Genomic DNA, 16661 nt, shown 5'->3' on the forward strand with positions numbered 1-16661 from the left:
CTGTGTGATACTGACTGCTGAGCCATGTATCTAATCCTATCCTGTGTGATACTGTCTGCTGAGCTGTGTATCTAATAGATGATAGCACCATAGAAATGATAAAGAATAATAGGCCTCAGTTACCACAACTGTCTACAAAGGAAACTGTTGCTGATAGCAACCAATCACAGCTCATTTTTGATCTTTTAAACAGCTCTGGGACAGCGTGGTGAGTTTTGAGTGGTGACTTTTGTGTTTCGACTTTTATGTGGCGAGGTTGGTGTATGTGTGGTGAAATGTGTGCTGAGGGTGGTATATGTGTTGAAGCACGTGGTAGTGTGTGGTGCATTTTGTGTGTGTGTTTATATCCCCGTGTGTGGTGAGTATCCCATGTCAGGGCCCCACCTTAGCAACTGTACGGTATATACTGTTTGGCGCCATCGCTCTCATTCTTTAAGTCCCCCTTGTTCACATCTGGCAGCTGTCAATTTGCTGCCAACACTTTTCCTTTCACTTTTTCCCCATTATGTAGATGGGGCAAAATTATTTTGTGAATTGGAATGCGCGGGGTTAAAATTTTGCCTCACAACATAGCCTATGATGCTCTCAGGGTCCAGACGTGTGACTGTGCAAAATTTTGTGGCTGTAGCTACGACGGTGCAGATTCCAATACATACACTTTTTCCCCATTATGTAGATAGGGGCAAAATTGTTTGGTGAATTGGAATGCGCGGGGTTCAAATTTCACCTCACAACATGGCCTATGATGCTCTCGGGGTCCAGACATGTGACTGTGCAAAATTTTGTGGCTGTAGCTGCGACGGTGCAGATGCCAATAAATACATACACTTTTTCCCCATTATGTACATAGGGGTAAAATTGTTTGGTGAATTGGAATGCGCGGGGTTCAAATTTTGCCTCACAACATAGCTATGACGCTCTCAGGGTCCAGACGTGTGACTGTGCCAAATTTTGTGGCTGTAGCTGCGACGGTGCGGATGGCAATCCCGGACATACACACATACATACATACATACACATCCACATTGAGCTTTATATATTAGATATTAAAAAATGAGAAAATTAAAAACACAGGGCAATAGGCCTCCAAAAAAGAAGGGGATAAGCTGCAGCAAAGAAAGTAAACAAAGACATGAAAGAAACAATAGATAACCCTATACAGTAGGTATGTATAAATACAAAAAGGTTCTTACATGCAAATTAGTCACTACAAAAATCAACAAGCCTTAGTAGATGACAATAATCACCATTGTTTGTTACTACTAAGTTTTGCAAAATGCAATACTGCATGTGAATACACAGAGGTTCTAACATGCAAATTAGTCACTACAAGGTTCAGCATGCCTCAGTGAACAAAAATCAGTCATTGTTTTGTTACTACTAAGTATCTGCAAAAAGAGCAGTGTTGCACATTGCCCATGTGATTGTTAGAAACCTGGGTATAATGTGAGATTAATAGGTTTGGAATACACCAAGGAGCTGCACAGAGTAACAAGATGATAACTAAAGTGCTTATGTAAAAAACAAAGTCTGGATATATAGGTTAGATGTAAATACATGAGGTTCTAACATGCAAATTAGTCACTACAAGGTTCAGCATGCCTCAGTACACAAAAATCAGCAATTGTTTTGGTACTAGTGAGTATCTGCAAAAAGAGCAGTATTGCACATTGCCCATGTGATTGTTAGAAACCTGGGTATAATGTGAGGTTAATAGGTTAGAATACTCCGGGGAGCTGCACAGAGTAACAAGTTTATAATGGATATAGTAGAAAAAGACAGCAGGATGGCACTCACCGTTCTCTTGAAATGATTCACTTTATTTCATGTTAATAAAGCACAGGCAATGGCACGGGAGAAATGCAAAAAGACGGACGACAGCCGTTTCGTGCACAATGCACTTCAACAGGTCGTGCATTGTGCACGAAACGGCTGTCGTCCGTCTTTTTGCATTTCTCCCGTGCCATTGCCTGTGCTTTATTAACATGAAATAAAGTGAATCATTTCAAGAGAACGGTGAGTGCCATCCTGCTGTCTTTTTCTACTATGATAGTTCATGTTTTTTTTCTTCACATGGATAGAGCACCCGTTCAGCGAGGGTTACAGGTGTCACACTGATAGCGGTTATAAGTGACTTTGCGGGTATTTCTTTCTCAGGGACAGTGCCGGATGTTTCTTTTTTCTTTGACTATTATTTATAATGGATGTGTTTATGTATAAAGCAAAGGACTAATGGTTAGTACCTAATATTAAGACGTGTGCCGGGTTAGGTGCAGCATCCACCAGTGAAAGCTAATTGATTGCCACAGGCTGTCTCCCCCTGCCCGACGAGCACCGTTTCACTAAGTAGCTTCCTCCAGGGGAGTGGGAATTTGTTGAGCTCGCTATTGAAGTGACCTTGCCTAAAAGAAAGGACTATGAGATGAATTAGCTTGTATCCTGACCTACTTCTGTCTTTTGGCTTATCCTCTCCTGACCTTCTCGGCTTGCCTCTGACCCTGAGTTTGATTACACCGCTTGGTATCGCACTACAGTGTGTTGCTTGATGCGGCCTGTCTTACTAATCTGCTGCCACCTGTGGAAGCCTGGCTGCTGCACTGCAAGCCTGCTCTGTTTGGGTGCAGTTCTTCATCCACTCTACTGCCATCTAGTGGATCCTGCACCTATCTGCATTGCAGCAGCCCTGACAGTTCCACTCCATCTGACTGCTCCTGAAATTCGAGACAGTCCAAGTCCTCGTTTCTACATGTCCTCTGGGAAGCAGCACCAATGCTGTGTACTACCTCTGGGTTAGAGGCTAAAAGGGAACCTGTCACCCCCACAGGCGTTTTTAAGTAAAAGAGCCACCTTGTCCAGCACTAATGCTGCATTCTGTCAAGGTGGCTCTTTTATTTAGCGCCCCTTCCACCGCCAAAATAATCGTTTTTAAAATTGGTCAGACACACCTTATATTTGTCAGGGGGGCAGGGCTTTCCCCCTGGACACAGACGCCTCACATATGTCAGTCATGTCCAGCTTTTGAATTTGGCACCGCCACCTCAGGGTTCATTTCTTTTTCTCCTGCCTGCTGCACCGCTGCCCTGCTTAGCTCCGTCCCTACTGGTCACATGGTGCTGACGTCATCACAGGTCCTGCTGGCACCCACTGCTCTGCTGAGCTCCGCCCCTACTGGTCACATGGTGCTGAGTCATCACAGGCCCTGCTGGCACCACTGCTTGCAGAGCTCCGCCCCTACTGGTCACATGGTGCTGACGTCATCACAGGTCCGGCTGCACCACTGAAAGAATATTACAGCGCAGGTGCGAGAAAAAGAAATGAACGCTGAGGAGGCAGCGCCAAATTCAAAAGCTGGACATGACTGACATATGTGAGGCGTCTGTGTCCAGGGGGGAAAGCCCTGCCCCCCTGTTCAAATAGCAGGTATGTCTGACCAATTTTAAAAATGATTATTTTGGCGGTGGAAGGGACGCTAAATAAAAGAGCCACCTTGACAGAATGTATCATTAGTGCGGCACAAGGTGGCTCTTTTACTTATAAACGACTGGAGGGGGTGACAGGTTCCCTTTAATGGATCCTCCTCACGCTCACAAGGTGAGCCTGAAAATAAGTCATGGATATCTCCACTCATATAGACAAGGAACTACAGCTCTCCATCAGCACATGAATGACATCACCTGCTCATTTGGGGAAAGCAAGCCAGCCAGCAATCAAAACAAGCTTCAAGCTGTCCTCCTCTCCCTTCTCATGCTTATCTTTCTATCAATTCCTGCAGGTTTTCTTGTGGATTTTTTTCTCTCATCTGTGACACATGGAACTACAACTATTTATGAGCAAGGGCAATGCATGAGGTTCACAGCACACTGGCTGAATGTTTGAATTGCATCATTGCAATCGGAATAAGTAGTGAAGCTTCCGTGACTGGGCTACATCTGTTTCAACCACCAAGTGGCAATTAAAGGGAAGGTGCCATCCCCAAAAAAATTTTTCAGCAATTGAAAAAATGTGAAGAATTAATGTTTACATTTTCTTAAAAAATATTATCATTTGTTTTTAATTTTGTAAAATATGAAAAATAATTTTAAAAAGTTTGGCATTTCCACTTGTTAACACTAGGGGGAGCAGCTACTGAAGTTTGGCACAAAAACCTAGTGTACAACTAGCTCACATTACTGTCCTGCAGTAATTATGGGCATACAGTGTCCATGATGTTTGATTTTGATATATGATCATGCCCTAAAATAGACACTGTATGGGTGGAATCTGCTGACATGGGTGTGGTGTCACTCCTCTCCTCCCCTACTGGGTGCTTGCTAAGGGAAAAGAGAGGATGACATTTAGGAACACAGTGAGCAGCCATTTTGATGGGGCCTGCAAAGTTACTGACTGTCTTTTCATGTAAAGTCTGGATCAGAACAGGTCATCAATCAGCAGAAATGTTTCCTGGATTTCTGTGGAGCAGACAAGAAGACGGTCCATCCATGTGTATAAAACACAGCGCTCTATGTACAATCCCTGGCACCGAACAGGGTGCCCCCCCATAGACCAGCACACTGCTCTCCTGAAATACTCTGTGCTGCGGTCACCCTGCTCCTCCACCATATATCAGGCCCTGTCGCCTCGCTTTCACACATCGCCAGGACAGGATCTGAGGAGAGGAATGGGGTCTTCGGTCACCGAGGATGGCAGGCAGCAAGGATTCTGGGAGAAGGGTGACAGCAGCACAGAGTATTTCAGGAGAGCAGTGCGCTGGTCTATGGGGGGCACAGAGGGAGATATATGGGGGAGGAGCAGGGAGACAGCAGCACAGAAATCCAGGAAACATTTCTGCTGATTGATGGCCAGTTCTGATCTAGACTTTGCATGCAAAGACCCCATTCCCCTCCTCAGATTCTGTCCTGGTGATGTGTGAAAGCGAGGCGACAGGCGCAGTCCGGGGTGACGCTGGGAAGCGGGCTGGGGGGAATGGAGCCATAGAGTAATGATAAAAATGAGACCCCTCTCTTCAGCTGCCTCACCAGCCCTCCCCTGACTGCACCTATTACCCCTGACCTGTGTGCAGGTGCTCAGCCAGAACCACCCTAGAATGGGTCCCCTTTTAGCAGATCACAAATAATACCACCATATACTTCACACATAATGCCGCCATATAGATCATACACAATACCACCATGTAGATCACACATAAAACCAGCAGGGTGACAGCAGCACAGAGTATTTCAGGATAGCAGTATCACACGGCAGAGAATTAGATACACGGCTCAGCAGTCAGTATCACACAGGAGAGGATTAGATACACGGCTGAGCAGTCAGTATCACACAGGATAGAATTAGGTACACGGCTCAGCAGACAGTATCACACAGGAGAGGATTAGATACACGGTTCAGCAGTCAGTATCACACAAGAGAGGATTAGATACACGGTTCAGCAGTCAGTATCACACAGGAGAGGATTAGATACACGGCTCAGCAGACTGTATCACACAGGATAGGAATAGATACACGGCTCAGCACACAGTATCACACAGGAGAGGATTAGATACATGGCTCAGCAGTCAGTATCACACAGGATAGGATTAGATACACGGCTCAGCAGACAGTATCACACAGGATAGGATCAGATACACGGCTCAGCAGGCAGTATCACAGGAGACAGTATTACAGATATGCTCACACTGGTGCAACTGCCCCCCCATACACTAGACTATGGGCTGTATATGTCACTGTCACTATAAAAGCAAAGGTGTCAGATTACCGGAGATCACTGGGGCTGTGTGTGAGTGAGGAGGCGGAGACAGAGCAGGAGGACAGTGGAGCTGGAGCAGGAAGCACGGTGCAGAAAGTCGAGCTCAGCAGATTGCACTGGGCTACAGTAAAATGGCGCCCAGCCACACCTACAGCAGTGAATGGTGCAGCCCACAGGGGCATGCCCAGTTCTCTGCTAATGAGGCTGTATGGTGGGGTTGGGAGCCGACCGCAGTCTCCTATGTCCAGGGACGGCCATATTTGCAGACTGTATGAGTCCTCCACAGATCTGCAAATCAAGATGGCAGCGCCCAGTGGCTACATTAAAACATTATTACAAACAAACCATAAATCCTAGTTAGTACAACATTTGCTTTAACAACATGTTTTGTTACTTACTCTTTTTTTGCAAATTATATAAAATTGCGGCACCTTCCCTTTAAGTGCCCTCCTACAATTCCTCTTGATCCTTCTCAACGGAAATTGCTAACAGCCACAGGATACAGTATTGATTCCAAAGACCAATCTCAATCTGTTCGCTCATGGAACGTAAAGCGCTGCCAAGCAGTTGTAGAATATGACAGCATTGGGGAGAAAAGCAAAACAGCAGATGAGTTGCTGCTATGGCAACTTTAACCCCTTAGGCCTCTTTCACACATCCGGTTTTCAGCATCAGGCGCGATGCGGCGAAAAGTGTAAAAACCGGATCCGGCGCCGGTTGCCACCGGATCCGGTTTTTCCCCCATTCAGTTTCATTATTGCCGCATCGCGCCGGATACCTATGCGGCGTATCCGGTTTTTGCCTGATCCGGCAAAAACAGCCTGTCCGGCGTCTGGAAAAAACGTTCCATGTAACGTTTTTTTGCAGCGCCGGACCGGCTTTTTCCACAGCGCATGCCCGGACTCTGTGAATGTTAACCCCACAAGTGCCCGGCGAGAGAGAGAGAGATCTCTCTCTGTCACCCGGACACTTGTGAGAGATCTCTCTCGCCGGGCACTTGTGGGGTTAACACTCACAGTGTCTGGGTGAGAGAGAGAGATCTCTCTGTGGGGTTAACCCCACAAGTGCCCGGCAAGAGAGAGAGATTCTCTTGCCTGGACACTAAGTGTTAACCCCCCATGTCTCTCTCTCTCCACCCCCCTCCCCTCCCCTCCCCTCCCTTCCCTTTCAGCAGCTGTCTCATTGGCTGCCTCTGTCCACCTCGTCCTGCGGCTCCTTTAATAATGTCCGAGCCGTATCGTCTCGCCGCACACACATCCGGTGTCACGGCTGCAGACCGGATCCGGCGGCCCGGCTTTTCGCCGCACGCCGCCGGACCCCACACACCGGATGTGTGAAAGTAGCCTTAATGTTCAATGACGGGCATAGCCTGTCATGGCAGGATGTCAGTTCCCATATCATGACGGGCTATGCCCGTCATGCCTTTGAACTACCACTGCGTGTAAACACGCAGTGGTAGTTCAGTGCCGAAATCTGTCACAGACAGCTGACAGGCACGGCAAGAGGTGCAGGGGCCTTTGCCATCAGTCCCTGCTCCCAGAACGCTGTGATTGATCAGTCAATCTGACTGATTGATCACAGCGCCATCGGGCAGGAGATGCTGAAATTTCAGCATCTCCTGCCCGATCAGTGCAGGAGCTCAGCGCTGCAGTGGCTGAGTTTCCTGCACTGACAGCCAGGAGCAGCGTCCGCACTGCCCCTGGCTGTTAACCCCCTAACTGCTGTGATGGAGTGCGATCGCAGCATTCGGGGGGAGGCAGAGGGTCGGGGCTCCCTCTGCCTCAGATCGGCATCCCCGCAATGTAATCGCGGTGCCTGATCTCAGCCATGATGACCCGGGGTTGTCATGACAACCTCTGGGTCATCCAGCTACGAAAAGCCTCTGAGACCATGCTCACAGCATGGTCTCAGAAGCTTTATGCATAGGGAATAATAGATTGCAATGCTGGAGCATTGCAATGTATTATACCTGCAATCAAAGTGAAAGTGAAAGTCTCATAAAAGGACAAGGTAAAAAAAAATAAACATTTAAGAAAATAAATAAATAAAAATAAAAAAATTCCCCTAAAAATACACATTTTTATGTAAAAAATAAAATAAAATTACACATTTGGTATCACTGCGTCCGTAAAAATCCCATCTATAAAAGTGTCACCTTAGTTAACCCTTTCAGTGAACTCCGTAAAAAAAACACAACACAAAAAAGTAGCAAATTATACTTTTTCCAAGCGGCATCATCATTCATAACGCTTGGAAAAAGTGGAATAAAACATGATAACAAAAAACGAATGGTAATAAAAATAGTATCTCTGAAAGCGCCATCTTGTCCCGCAAAAAACAAGTCGCCATACAGCTCCATCAGTGGAAAAATAAAAAAGTTATACCTCTCAGAAAAAAGTGATGCAAAAATAACTATTTTTTCTATAAAAATTTTTATTGTGTAAAAAACACCAAAGCATAAAAAAGGTATAAATGAGGTATCGCTGTAATCGTAGTTACCCGAAGAAAAAATTGCCTTACCAATTTTACCACATGTGGAACGGAGAAAAAAAAATTCATGAATTACTGGTTTTTGTTCATTCTGCCTCACAAAAATCGGAATAGAAAGAGATCAAAAAACGATATGTGCCCGAAAATGGTACCAATAATAACGTCAGCTCGTCCCGCAAAAAAACAAGTCCGCAAATGACTAGAGTTGAGCGATACCAGCCGATACTTGAAAATATCGGATCGGAATGGATCGGCCGATCTTAAAAAAAAGTATCGGTATCGCCGATTCCGATACCGGGAACCAATGCAAGTCAATGGGGCCAAAATATCGGAATTAAAAAAAAACCTTTCTTTCCTTGTAGGTTAATTCTACATGAAGAAAAACAACTAAGAATAATGTAGAATGTATTGTGGGAGGTGGAGGAGACATTAAAGCCATAGAGGTTTAGCCCAATCAAATGGAATAGCAGGAATTAAACTTTTTTTTTTAAAGATGTTAGGAGTTACAAAGATATTGACTATGTTAGCCTCATTTATATTTTGCCAGACATGTATGTCTTCTTCTTCTACTTCCTTTTTTTACATTCTTCTTCTTCTTCTTCTACTTCCTTTTTTTACATTCTTCTTCTTCTTCTTCTACTTCCTTTTTTTACATTCTTCTTCTTATTCCTTTTTTTACATTCTTCTTCTTCTTCTTCTTCTACTTCCTTTTTTTACATTCTTCTTCTTCTTCTTCTTCTTCTTCTTCTTCTTCTTCTTCTTCCTTTTCTTACATTCTTCATATTCTTCTTATTCAACAATTATTATTCTACATATTCAGCTTCTTCATCTTCTTCCTATTCTTCTTCATCATATTCTTGTTTGTGTCAGGCATTCCTGTAGTTGTTATCTAGAAAAGTTAGAAGTTTACACCTTCCGTTCTGCCTGTCACAAAAGATTTACAACAGGATTTGTCCGCGTTCAGTTTGGCCTGCAGAAGCAGGCCTTTTCCAGGGGCACCACGAGGAGGAACGGACTCACCCCCATACACTGCTTAGTCTTCTTCTGCTTATAAATAAGATAATATCATTTGCTCAGAGTATTAGTCTTATGCTTAATGTTCTTCTGCTTTGTTTTTTTTATGCTTCTTTGTCTTCTCTCTCTTGTTGTTCTGCATCTTGGTGGTTGTCTTCCTGTTCTTTGTCCTCTTGAACCAGCTGACGGTACTGGCACCCGGAGGGGCAGCAGAAGGAACAAGAGCCAATGGCACTACCGAGGACCAGCTGACGGTGCTGGAACCCGGTTACTAAGCAGGAGGTACCTGTGCTACAAAGCACTACCAAGGACCAGCAGACGTTGCCGGAACTCGGATACCGAGATGGAGGCACCTAGGCCAAACGCTCTGACGAGAACCAGCTGACGGTGCTGGAACCCGGAGGGGTAGCATAAGCTGCAAGAGCAAATGGAAATAGCGAGGACCAGCTGACAGTGCTGGCACCCGGAGGGGCAGCAGAAGGAATAAGAGCCAATGGCACAACCGAGGACCAGCTGACGGTGCTGGAACCCGGTTACTAAGCAGGAGGTACCTGTGCTACAAAGCACTACCAAGGACCAGCAGACGTTGCCGGAACTCGGATACCGAGATGGAGGCACCTAGGCCAAAGGCTCTGACGAGAACCAGCTGACGGTGCTGGAACCCGGAGGGGTAGCATAAGCTGCAAGAGCAAATGGAAATAGCGAGGACCAGCTGACAGTGCTGGCACCCGGAGGGGCAGCAGAAGGAATAAGAGCCAATGGCACAACCGAGGACCAGCTGACGGTGCTGGAACCCGGTTACTAAGCAGGAGGTACCTGTGCTACAAAGCACTACCAAGGACCAGCAGACGTTGCTGGAACTCGGATACCGAGATGGAGGCACCTAGGCCAAAGGCTCTGATGAGAACCAGCTGACGGTGCTGGAACCCGGAGGGGTATCAGAAGTTACCCCTGAAAAGCAAAGTTGGCATGCCGCAAGCTGGCCGCAGTTACCGAATCACACAGTCCTACAGGGGGTGCTTGTCCTACTGGCACTATGGAACAAACCTTTCTTACCAGAACCCGCAGTCCACATAGGAAGCACCTAAACTGCTGGCACCCTAGCCTCGGCTAACCCAACCGCAACACGACATGGCAACTTGGGGTGGCAAACTGACATTGACACTTCCCGGAAACAGCAGGCAGGGCTGGAACCAAGCTGGGCAGGAGGGAGTACCCGTGCCAAAGTCAGTTATGAGCAGCAACTGGCGATGTTGGAGCCCAGGACAAGCACTTAGCAGGCTGAGGCCTGATGTGCTGTCAATTGGGAGGCAGCAGGACAGATTGCCATCAAAACAGCAGGGGAACAGCTGACGTTACTGAACCCCACAAACACAGGAGCTAGTGTTTTACTCTGTGAAGACGGCACTTCCGAGCAACAACTGGCTGTGTTGAAGCCCAGGGACAAGCACGGAGCAGGCTTAGGCTGCATTGAAGAAATTTTAAGATCGGTTGTAGACTACTAATTTGAACCAAGCTCCACTTAGGCCTGTGGATTCACTGATTTTCGTATTTCCCCTGTCCTCCAACCCCGCCAGTTACAGCTCCGAAGTGGCGTCTGCACAATCCACACTTGTTCCTGTGTTACAGGTGTTCAGTCCGGTCAGTTAATCCCCTGATGTGTGTCCGGCAATGTCGCCTGCTCTGTCCACATTCCGATAATGGGAATGTGGACAGAGCAGGCGACATTGCCGGACACACATCAGGGGATTAACTGATCGGACTGAACACCTGTAACACAGGAACAAGTGTGGATTGTGCAGACGCCACTTCGGAGCTGTAACTGGCAGGGTTGGAGGACAGGGGAAATACGAGAGACAGTGGAGCCACAGGCCTAATTGGAGCACGGTTAAAAATCAGTAGTGGTACGACTGTGTAGGCAGCAGGAGACTTTGCCATCCACACAGCAGGGGATCAGCTGACATTACTGAACCCCACTGAGACACGGGAGCAAGTATCTCTTTCCGTGTGGACGGCACTTCCGAACTACAACTGGCTGTGTTGAAGCCCAGGAAATAGGAGGGTGTAGGCAGAGGCCTACTGTATTTTGAATGAGTTTACAGCAGGAGAGACTGCCATCCACAAAGCAGGGGATCAGCTGACGTTACTGAACCCCACTGAGACACGGGAGCAAGTATCTCTTTCCGTGTGGACGGCACTTCCGAACTACAACTGGCTGTGTTGAAGCCCAGGAAATAGGAGGGTGTAGGCAGAGGCCTACTGAATTTTGAATGAGGTGACAGCAGGAGAGACTGCCATCCACACAGCAGGGGATCAGCTGACGTTACTGAACCCCACTGAGACACGGGAGCAAGTATCTCTTTCCGTGTGGACGGCACTTCCGAACTACAACTGGCTGTGTTGAAGCCCAGGAAATAGGAGGGTGTAGGCAGAGGCCTACTGAATTTTGAATGAGGTGACAGCAGGAGAGACTGCCATCCACACAGCAGGGGATCAGCTGACGTTACTGAACCCCACTGAGACACGGGAGCAAGTATCTCTTTCCGTGTGGACGGCACTTCCGAACTACAACTGGCTGTGTTGAAGCCCAGGAAATAGGAGGGTGTAGGCAGAGGCCTACTGTATTTTGAATGAGTTTACAGCAGGAGAGACTGCCATCCACACAGCAGGGGATCAGCTGACGTTACTGAACCCCACTGAGACACGGGAGCAAGTGTCTCTTTCCGTGTGGACGGCTCTTCCGAACTACAACTGGCTGTGTTGAAGCCCAGGAAATAGGAGGGTGTAGGCAGAGGCCTACTGTATTTTGAATGAGTTTACAGCAGGAGAGACTGCCATCCACACAGCAGGGGATCAGCTGACGTTACTGAACCCCACTGAGACACGGGAGCAAGTATCTCTTTCCGTGTGGACGGCACTTCCGAACTACAACTGGCTGTGTTGAAGCCCAGGAAATAGGAGGGTGTAGGCAGAGGCCTACTGTATTTTGAATGAGTTTACAGCAGGAGAGACTGCCATCCACACAGCAGGGGATCAGCTGACGTTACTGAACCCCACTGAGACACGGGAGCAAGTGTCTCTTTCCGTGTGGACGGCACTTCCGAACTACAACTGGCTGTGTTGAAGCCCAGGAAATAGGAGGGTGTAGGCAGAGGCCTACTGTATTTTGAATGAGTTTACAGCAGGAGAGACTGCCATCCACACAGCAGGGGATCAGCTGACGTTACTGAACCCCACTGAGACACGGGAGCAAGTATCTCTTTCCGTGTGGACGGCACTTCCGAACTACAACTGGCTGTGTTGAAGCCCAGGAAATAGGAGGGTGTAGGCAGAGGCCTACTGAATTTTGAATGAGGTGACAGCAGGAGAGACTGCCATCCACACAGCAGGGGATCAGCTGACGTTACTGAACCCCACTGAGACACGGGAGCAAGTATCTCTTTCCGTGTGGACGGCACTTCCGAACTACAACTGGCTGTGTTGAAGCCCAGGAAATAGGAGGGTGTAGGCAGAGGCCTACTGAATTTTGAATGAGGTGACAGCAGGAGAGACTGCCATCCACACAGCAGGGGATCAGCTGACGTTACTGAACCCCACTGAGACACGGGAGCAAGTATCTCTTTCCGTGTGGACGGCACTTCCGAACTACAACTGGCTGTGTTGAAGCCCAGGAAATAGGAGGGTGTAGGCAGAGGCCTACTGTATTTTGAATGAGTTTACAGCAGGAGAGACTGCCATCCACACAGCAGGGGATCAGCTGACGTTACTGAACCCCACTGAGACACGGGAGCAAGTGTCTCTTTCCGTGTGGACGGCACTTCCGAACTACAACTGGCTGTGTTGAAGCCCAGGAAATAGGAGGGTGTAGGCAGAGGCCTACTGTATTTTGAATGAGTTTACAGCAGGAGAGACTGCCATCCACACAGCAGGGGATCAGCTGACGTTACTGAACCCCACTGAGACACGGGAGCAAGTATCTCTTTCCGTGTGGACGGCACTTCCGAACTACAACTGGCTGTGTTGAAGCCCAGGAAATAGGAGGGTGTAGGCAGAGGCCTACTGTCTTTGTAATGCGGAGACAGCAGGAGAGACTGCCATCTCCACAGCAGGGGAACAGCTGGCAGTGCTGAACCCCACTAACACTTGAACGAATGTGTTTGGCTCTGTGGAGACGACACTTCTGAACACCAACTGACGCTGTTGGAGCCCAGGATTAGGCGAGGAGCAGGCTGGGGCCTACTGGATTTTGGCAGGTGAAGGCAGCAGGAGACTTGCCATCTCCACAGCAGGGGAACAGCTGGCAGTGCTGAACCCCACTAACACTTGAACGAATGTGTTTGGTTCTGTGGAGACGACACTTCTGAACACCAACTGACGCTGTTGGAGCCCAGGATTAGGCGAGGAGCAGGCTGGGGCCTACTGGATTTTGGCAGGTGAAGGCAGCAGGAGACTTGCCATCTCCACAGCAGGGGAACAGCTGGCAGTGCTGAACCCCACTAACACTTGAACGAATGTGTTTGGTTCTGTGGAGACGACACTTCTGAACACCAACTGATGCTGTTGGAGCCCAGGATTAGGCGAGGAGCAGGCTGGGGCCTACTGGATTTTGGCAGGTGAATGCAGCAGGAGACTTGCCATCTCCACAGCAGGGGAACAGCTGGCAGTGCTGAACCCCACTAACACTTGAACGAACGTGTTTGGCTCTGTGGAGACGACACTTCTGAACACCAACTGACGCTGTTGGAGCCCAGGATTAGGCGAGGAGCAGGCTGGGGCCTACTGGATTTTGGCAGGTGAAGGCAGCAGGAGACTTGCCATCTCCACAGCAGGGGAACAGCTGGCAGTGCTGAACCCCACTAACACTTGAACGAATGTGTTTGGTTCTGTGGAGACGACACTTCTGAACACCAACTGACGCTGTTGGAGCCCAGGATTAGGCGAGGAGCAGGCTGGGGCCTACTGGATTTTGGCAGGTGAAGGCAGCAGGAGACTTGCCATCTCCACAGCAGGGGAACAGCTGGCAGTGCTGAACCCCACTAACACTTGAACGAATGTGTTTGGTTCTGTGGAGACGACACTTCTGAACACCAACTGACGCTGTTGGAGCCCAGGATTAGGCGAGGAGCAGGCTGGGGCCTACTGGATTTTGGCAGGTGAATGCAGCAGGAGACTTGCCATCTCCACAGCAGGGGAACAGCTGGCAGTGCTGAACCCCACTAACACTTGAACGAACGTGTTTGGTTCTGTGGAGACGACACTTCTGAACACCAACTGACGCTGTTGGAGCCCAGGATTAGGCGAGGAGCAGGCTGGGGCCTACTGGATTTTGGCAGGTGAAGGCAGCAGGAGACTTGCCATCTCCACAGCAGGGGAACAGCTGGCAGTGCTGAACCCCACTAACACTTGAACGAATGTGTTTGGTTCTGTGGAGACGACACTTCTGAACACCAACTGACGCTGTTGGAGCCCAGGATTAGGCGAGGAGCAGGCTGGGGCCTACTGGATTTTGGCAGGTGAATGCAGCAGGAGACTTGCCATCTCCACAGCAGGGGAACAGCTGGCAGTGCTGAACCCCACTAACACTTGAACGAACGTGTTTGGCTCTGTGGAGACGACACTTCTGAACACCAACTGACGCTGTTGGAGCCCAGGATTAGGCGAGGAGCAGGCTGGGGCCTACTGGATTTTGGCAGGTGAAGGCAGCAGGAGACTTGCCATCTCCACAGCAGGGGAACAGCTGGCAGTGCTGAACCCCACTAACACTTGAACGAATGTGTTTGGCTCTGTGGAGACGACACTTCTGAACACCAACTGACGCTGTTGGAGCCCAGGATTAGGCGAGGAGCAGGCTGGGGCCTACTGGATTTTGGCAGGTGAATGCAGCAGGAGACTTGCCATCTCCACAGCAGGGGAACAGCTGGCAGTGCTGAACCCCACTAACACTTGAACGAATGTGTTTGGCTCTGTGGAGACGACACTTCTGAACACCAACTGACGCTGTTGGTGCCCAGGATTACGCATGCCGCATGCAGAGGCCAATGGGCAGCGGTTTTTATGGAGGTTGTGGACTACTACTGATTCTAACCATGCTCCACTTAGGCCTCTGGCTCCACTGTCTCTACTATTTACCCTGGCCTCCAACCCCGCCAGCTACATCTCTGAAGTGGCGTCAGCACAATCTACACTTGTTCCTGTGTTACTGGTGCTCAGTCCCATCAGTTGATCCCCTGATGTTTGTCCGGCAAGTTCGCCAGCTCTGTCCTCATTCCCACTACTGGTTATGGGAATGTGGACAGAGCAGGAGACCTTGCCGGACACACATCAGGGGATAAACTGATGGGACTGAGCCACAGGAACACAGGAACAAGTGTAGATTGTGCTGACGCCACTTCAGAGATGTAGATGGCGGGGTTGGAGGTCAGGGGAAATAGTAGAGACAGTGGAGCCAGAGACCTAAGTTGGGCACGGTTAAAAATCAGTAGTGGTTTGAATGTTGATGGAGCTGGTGACTCTGCCGTCCACACAGCAGGGGATCAGCTGGCATTACTGAACCCCAGTAACACAGGAGCTAGTGTGTTTCTCTGTGCAGACGACACATCTGAGCGACAACTGGCTGTGTTGAAGCACAGGGATTATAGTTCAGGTGGTAGAAAAATGAACACACCAGCAGACCTGGATACAGTTGCCAACCACTAATTTAGTCTGTAAGAGGAATGGCAAAGTCTTTGGAGATCCAGGCCTTGTTCATTTTCAGAAAAGTCAGCCGGTCAACATTATCGGAAGATAGTCGCGTGCGACGGTCTGTTAGTACACCACCTGCGGCACTAAAGACACGTTCCGATAATACACTGGCAGCAGGGCAAGCCAGCACCTCCAATGCATACTGGCTAAGCTCTGGCCATGTATCCAGCTTAGAGACCCAAAACTTGAAGGGGGAAGAGCCATCTGGGAGTACAGCGACAGGGCAAGACATGTAGTCTGACACCATCTGACGGAAGCGTTGCCTCCTGCTGACTCGAGGCGTCGCTGATGGTGTAGACAATTGTGGTGGACACACAAAACTTTGCCACATTTGGGCCATAGTGGTCTTGCCTTGTGCTGCGGCACTGCCTCTGCTCCCTCTTTGTGCAGAGTTTCCTCCACTGCCTCGACGCACAGAGCTGCTTTGTAAAGCACTTGCAACAATGCTGTCGGGTGGAATGGAAAACATTATGGACTGCACCAGTGACTCTTCGTACTCCCGCATTTTACGCTCCCGGTTCAACGTTGGTATGAGCCTTTGTACGCTGTCCCGGTAGCGAGGATCTAGGAGGGTGTACACCCAATAATCAGCCGAGACGAGAATGTGGGCGATGCGGCGGTCGTTTCTCAGGCACTGCAGCATGAAATCAACCATGTGCTGCAGACTCCCAAC

The 16661-nt window shown here is 48.8% G+C and overlaps 1 protein-coding gene across 1 annotated transcript in view; it reads left to right on the forward strand.

The window, feature by feature from the left end:
* The first annotated feature begins 3309 nt into the window (after positions 1-3309).
* Positions 3310-16661, forward strand: part of MDFIC (MyoD family inhibitor domain containing) — a 298050-nt gene continuing 284698 nt past the window's right edge. Inside the window, exon 1 of the mRNA XM_073573335.1 lies at positions 3310-3420. The gene's annotated coding sequence lies outside the window, so the exon portion shown is untranslated. The remainder of the gene's footprint in view (positions 3421-16661) is intronic.

The sequence above is a fragment of the Dendrobates tinctorius genome, unplaced genomic scaffold (assembly GCF_039654945.1).
Source record: "Dendrobates tinctorius isolate UK_male_01 unplaced genomic scaffold, ASM3965494v1 ptg000035l, whole genome shotgun sequence".
Classification (NCBI taxonomy): domain Eukaryota; kingdom Metazoa; phylum Chordata; class Amphibia; order Anura; family Dendrobatidae; genus Dendrobates; species Dendrobates tinctorius.